General features: G+C 51.9%; 1 protein-coding gene and 1 pseudogene across 3 annotated transcripts in view; one reads left to right on the top strand and one right to left on the bottom strand.

The window, feature by feature from the left end:
• Nucleotides 1–6,000, bottom strand: part of LOC113432426 (rano class II histocompatibility antigen, A beta chain-like) — a 404,516-nt gene that overhangs the window by 183,334 nt on the left and 215,182 nt on the right. The window lies entirely within an intron of this gene.
• LOC113429381 (H-2 class II histocompatibility antigen, A beta chain-like) overlaps nucleotides 1–6,000 on the top strand; it is a 34,492-nt pseudogene that overhangs the window by 11,530 nt on the left and 16,962 nt on the right. The window contains exon 4 of the transcript XR_015748297.1: nucleotides 1,639–1,742. The product of XR_015748297.1 is annotated as an H-2 class II histocompatibility antigen, A beta chain-like (transcript). The remainder of the gene's footprint in view (nucleotides 1–1,638; nucleotides 1,743–6,000) is intronic.

Below are 6,000 nucleotides of genomic sequence, written 5' to 3'. Positions count from 1 at the left end.
GGCCCCTGGGGAGGGGCTGAAAGGGTCCTTTTCTCCCCATAGATTCTCCACAAAGATTTATACGAGAGATTTTATTTCATACTCTCATCTTCCTCCTCATCTTCCTCCCTCCAAGCCCTCATGACTTAATCCAGGTATCGGATGAAAAAGGATTTGGGTTTTTCTGCAGCTGATGAATTTCTGGCTTTTCCTGCCATCTTTCGAAAGACGGACACTCAACCTGGCCGGTGGGTGAGAAGAATCGCGGCTGGACTTTCTCCTGCTGAGACTCACCGGCTTCCTTTTGAGGGGGGGAGGTAGAGGCCATCTAGTCTGGCCCAGGCTTGCCTGTCTCCCCAGAGGCCCCCACCAATCTCTCCTGCTCAGCAGAGCCCCCTCCCCCATTCACAGCAACGGCTGCGACCCTCCACCTGAAATTCCTCTTGCCCTAAGCCAAGGCCACTGGATTCAGGAAGATCCCAGAGGATCCAGGGATCTCCAGCCAGCCTGGGACCCCCCTTCTTGGGAGATGACCCACCCTGGTCAGCACCTTCACCCACAACCTTTATGAAACCCCCCTCCCCCCAAAAAACAACCCAGCTCCCACCACTTGGGGAAGGAGGACCAGAAAATGGGCCCTTTCACAGACTCTCAGAGGGCAGAGAGGCCATCAAGGGGGGTGGGGGGGATAAACTCAGCCCCGTCCCCCATATTTGTATCTCAGCAAAGGCCCTGTGAACAGGCGTGCAGGTGTACACAGGCACACACATACAGGAGAGTCTCTGCTTAGAGAAGCAGCAAAGAAGGCTATCATGCCTCTGTCGGAATCTGACTTGGAGCTGGAGGCCGAGCAGCTGACTGGGGGCGGGAGTGTGGCTCCATTGGCTGGGGAAGAAACTGGGGAGGGGCACAGTCCGACTGGTCTGAGCAGGGGAGAGGTAAAGCAAGGGAGTGGGAATTCAGAAGAAGACCCAGGCCCACCCCCTCTTCATTCTAGGGCATGCAGGGAGGAACAGAGCAGGGAGCAATGTGAGTTGCATGGCTTACGGGGAGGAAAGGGCCCTGATTCCCTTCATCAGCTGCAGCTGGGAACACAGTGTTTAAAAAGAGAGTTTGCGCACAGCAAGGTTTCTGGAAGCAAATCGTGAGTTATCTTTGTTTGTCAAGGCTCATCTGGGTTCCTGGCATCTTCCCAACTGTGTGTGTGTTTGTTGGCCTTTCAAGGCTGCAATTCCTTCTCCTGCCCAGTCTAATTAATTGCTGCAGTGTGGTTTGTGTGGATTTTTAGTTACAGTTTGCATGTACTTTGTTTTGGAGTGAATTTCCTCCACTTAAAGACTGTTCTTGGGAGAGTTTTTTGTCCAGCCGAAGGGAACTGGACATTGGGGGCAAAGTTGGAGGTACTAAAGGACTCTTCTTACTTATGGGACTGTGTTGCCACGCCCCACCCTTCAGTCACCTGAGACCACCTGAGGGGCCTTTACCAGGGCTCCTCCTCTCATCCCCACGATCCTTCCTGCCTTCGGGTCCTCTGGGCAGTGGAGACTCCGAAACTCTTGTATAACCTGGGGTGCTGCTGAAGGCCCCCCCTTCATGTCCTGGGTGGAGCTCCCAGTCTTGCCCTGGGGGCCTCCAACAGAGCTCTGTGCCCCCGCCCAGAGCTCCACCCCCTCAGAAAAGAGCCCGGGCAATCCTGCAGCCAGTGGCCTTGATCTTCGGGAAGGTGGCGTTGATGTCCATCTCCCTGGCTCGGGGGCTCCTGGGTGGGGGGTGGGGGGGTCTTCCTCGGTGGGCCCTTGGGCCGGAGCAGGAAGTCCAGGCTTAAGCCGTTCCTGGCGTAGAAGACATTTGCCATGGGGGGGAAGACCAGCTCTGCGGGACAGAGAGGGAGGATCAAGGAGGAAGACACCCCACTTCCCTCCTCCTCAGCAACCCCACCCCTACAACCCTCCCCCCCCACACACCAGGCCTCAGCAGGCTGCCCCTCTCAAATCTGAACTTGAACACAGGTCTTGTGTGTGCAGAGATGTCGCTTTCCGGAATCAGATCTGCAGGGACCCCACCATGCCAGGGTGACTTCCAGAAAATGCTTCATAGTGGCCACAACACATTCACACACACACACCGGCCCTCATTGTGGGGCAGTCCGGCCGGCCCCACCGATCGCCCTTCCCCTCTTCCTCACCTCGGCCATCCAGCAACAGCTGCAACAGCTCGTAGTCATGTGCCAGATTCTTCTCCTGGTTGTGTTACTCCAGCACCTGTGCCACCACAGTTGGGGCCTTATCCTGGCTTGTTACCTGGGGAGGAAGATGGAGATAGGGGCTCAGTCGGCCTGCCCCGTTGATGCCTCCCCCAAAGGCAGAAATGTCACCCAGCACTTGCCAAGCGAGATCGGCACCTGTTCTGACCCAAGCCTTGTTAAACAAACACAAAGTATGTATAAAAGCAAACCTCTTTTAATGTGGCGTTGTGAATTCTGTGCATTCACAGCCAAGAGTCTTTCAAAAGTCATTGTCCCAGATTCAAGGTTGCAAAAGGCTGCCAAGAACGAAAGACTTATTGCAGATAAATATCCCAAGCCAGAAGTTTCCAAAAAACAAACTGGAGGACCAGGACTCTGAGCATAAAGAACTTCTTTGCTTCCTGCAAAGAAGCCAAACCCAAAGGCTGGCTTTTATCCCTTATGGGAGAGGCCATCATCACCTTCCAACCTTACTCCCGAGTTGCCCTTGCTGCTTTAGCTGCTCTTTCCTTTGAGCAGCCCTGTGTCCATGTGTACTGGGCACAGCCTCCTCGGGGTTCTCTGCATCACTGCTGCCAGCCTCCACAACCTCTGAAGGGAGCACCCCACTCTCCGATAGTCCTGGCCCCATCCCTGCATCACATGTAAGGCCCCTCGTCCGAGTCCTCGCTCTCTAAGGCCTCAGCAGTCCGCATCTGCTGCCGGCAAACCACAACAGCACCCTTCCCATGCTTGGTCTGCCTTGTTCAGCATCTGCAGCCCTTGCAGGGACCTCTAAGTGGAATGGTGGTCCGGTTGGTCGCTGAAAAGAGCTCAACCCTGCTTGCTAAAAACTGGAACTCAGACAGGATTGATTGAAACCCAGAGAGCTAAACTATAAACATGGCGGTTTGCTTACTTTTTTTAAAAAAAATAATTGGTTATTTATTTATCTTTTTATCGTCTGTAACCTGCCTACCCTATCAGGGAGACGGATGGCATGTCAATTTAATAAAACTAATAAATACTGGTAGTCTTTGACTTACGACCATAACCGAGGTCAAAATTCCTGTTGCTAAGCGAGATGAGTGAATTTCAGCCCATTTCTACACCTTTCCTTGCCACGTCCCTCAAGTGAATCACTGCAGTTGTTGAGTGAATAACCTGGTTGTTTAGTTGATTCTGGCTCCACCCTTGACTTTTGCTTGTTGGGAGATCGCAAAAGGGGATCCCATGAATTCGGGACACTGTGACTGTCATAAAGACGAGTCACTTGCCAAACATCTGAACTTTGACCAGGTGACCACGGGAGGCTGTAACCGTCGTTAAGTGTGAAAACCCCAAGCCCTATTCCTCCCCGCCCGCTCACCAAGATGCTCTTGTAGAGCGTGCCGTTCTGCAGCGCCATGCTGACCCGGATGATGCAGCAGTCCGAGGGGAGGCACCGCCCTTGTTGGGGGCCTGGGGGTAGACGGAGCCGCAGGAGGCTTAACGGCGGTGGCCCTTGATGAAGCCGCACCCGTGGCGGGGAGAGGGGCCAGGCCATCCCGGGGAAGGACGGGGAGACATGTCCAGGGCTGAGACGGAGGGCCACTTGCCCTGCGGGAGACAGGAAGGGAAGTGAGGCAGCGGGGACTGGCACTGGGTTCAGGAAAGGGCCCTGGGGGGTCATGCTGGCCTCGGGCCCTGCTGCTTAAAAAGGATTCCCTGCTCCCTCCGTGCTGGGGACCTCCTTCCTCCTTTTTCATCATGCTCTTCCTTCCTTGTCCTTCCTTTCTTCAGCTCCTTCCTCTTCCTCTTTCTTCTCCTTCCTCCTTCCTCCTCTTCCTCTTTCTTCTCCTTCCTCCTTCCTCCTCCTCCTCCCCTTTTCTTCCTATTTCCTCCTCCACCTCTTCTCTTTCCCCTCCTACCCTCTCCTTTTCCCTTCCTCCTCCTTCCTCCTTGGTTCTCCTCCTCTTCTTCCTCCTCTCTTCTATTTTCTCCTCTACCCCTTCTCTTTCTCCTTCCTCTTCTTCCTCCTCCTCCTCCTCCTTTTCTTCTCTTCCTCCTCTTTTCTTCCTATTTCCTCCTGCACCTCTTCTCTTCCCCTCCTTTCCCCTTTTCCTTCCTCCTCCTTCCTTCCCAACATCTCCTCCTTCCCGACAATGGTGATGAATTAGGAGAGTTGGCTAACTGTCAGGATTTTGACAATTAACCCTATTTAAATCATGAGTCTCGAGCCAAACTCCAAAATGATTTATTGGGAGTTAAAATGTGGCACTGCCTGGGTGTAGCTGACTCTGAGACACATCATTCATCGCCACCCTTGACCCTGATTTTCCCACACCCCCTGGGTGTATCGTGATTCATATTCTCCAATGGGATACATCCATAGCCAAGAGTCATCAATCATACTCTGCAGTTAGAAGTTTGCGTGACAGAAACTTTGGTCACCTAGAAACTATCTCTGAAAACATTTATGGAATGCAAGCTGCCCACTGCTTCTCCCTCCCTTTCTGTTGGCAACTCTAAAAGACCACAGAAATATTTTATGAGTTGACACTTATTTTTTCTTTCACAAAGTGGCTAAATTAGTAGGCCAGTGAAATACTGCTGGTTCCGCGTTTGACAAAGTAGACCACAATCTACTTTTAGGTAAGCTAGAAAAAGTGGGATAGACAGCATCACCACCAGATGGATTCGCAACTAGCTGACAAACTGTACTCAACAAGTAGTCTTAATGGTACTATGCCTACATAGAGGGAAGTAAGCAGTAAGCAGTGGGGTGCCACAAGGTTCTGTCTTAGGCCCAGGACTCTTCAATATCTTCATTAACGACTTCGATGAGGGAATAGAAGGGGAACTTACCAAATTTGCAGATGATACTAAGCTGGCAGGAATAGCTAACACCCAAGAAGATAGGCTCAAGATCCAGATGGATCTTGACAGACTAGAACACTGGGCCCTATTTAACAAAATGAAATTCAGTGTAGAGAAAAGGAAAGTCCTACACTTAGGCAAGAAAAACTAACTGTGCAGGTACAGACTAGCTCAGTGCCAATAACTGTGAGAGGATCTTGGAGTCGTAGTGGATAATCCCTGAAATATGACCCAGCCGTGAGCTGCAGCAGCCAAAAAAGCCAACGCAATCCTAGGCTGCATCAACAGAGGGATAGAATCAAGATCACGTGAAGTGTTAGTACCACTTTACAAAGCCTTAGTACGGCCACACTTGGAATACTGCATCCAGTTTTGGTCTCCACAATATAAAAGAAGATGTTGAGACTCTAGAAAGAGTGCAGAGAAGAGCAACCAAGAGGATTAGGGGGCTGGAGGATAACACATGCAAATAACTTTTGCTAGAATTGGGTCTATCTAGTCTTGTGAAAAGAAGAATTGGGTATGGCCTGAAAGCAGCCTTCCAATGTTTGAGGGACTGCCCCAAAGAAGAGGGGGGTCCACCTGTTCTCCAAAGCACCAGAAGGCAGGACGAGAACCGATCGATGGGAACTGAACAAGGAGAGAGGCAACCTGGAATCTCTTGACAGTTAGAGCCATGAACCAGCGGAAGAGAAGTTGCCTCCAGAGGTTGTGGCTGCTCCATCACTGGAGGCTTCCAAAAGGAGACAGGAGAAACATTTGGCGGGAAGGGTAAAGGGTCTCCTGCCCGAGCAGGGGGTTGGACTAGAAGACCTCTGAGGTCCCTTCCAACTCTGCAATTCTGCCTTGTGTGTGACATTGTTGTCCTTGAAACTCCCCTTCTGTCTCTGCTTCCAACTGTCTCCTCCAATGGGTGAAAGCGAGAGAGACCCTGCCCG

This window comes from Notechis scutatus, chromosome 2, assembly GCF_049901735.1.
Source record: "Notechis scutatus isolate UNSWTSFEM ecotype Mainland chromosome 2, rNotScu1.2, whole genome shotgun sequence".
In the NCBI taxonomy this organism is placed as follows: domain Eukaryota; kingdom Metazoa; phylum Chordata; class Lepidosauria; order Squamata; family Elapidae; genus Notechis; species Notechis scutatus.
Note: the sequence above shows the minus strand (reverse complement) of the source record. Positions and strands in the feature narration are given on the sequence as shown.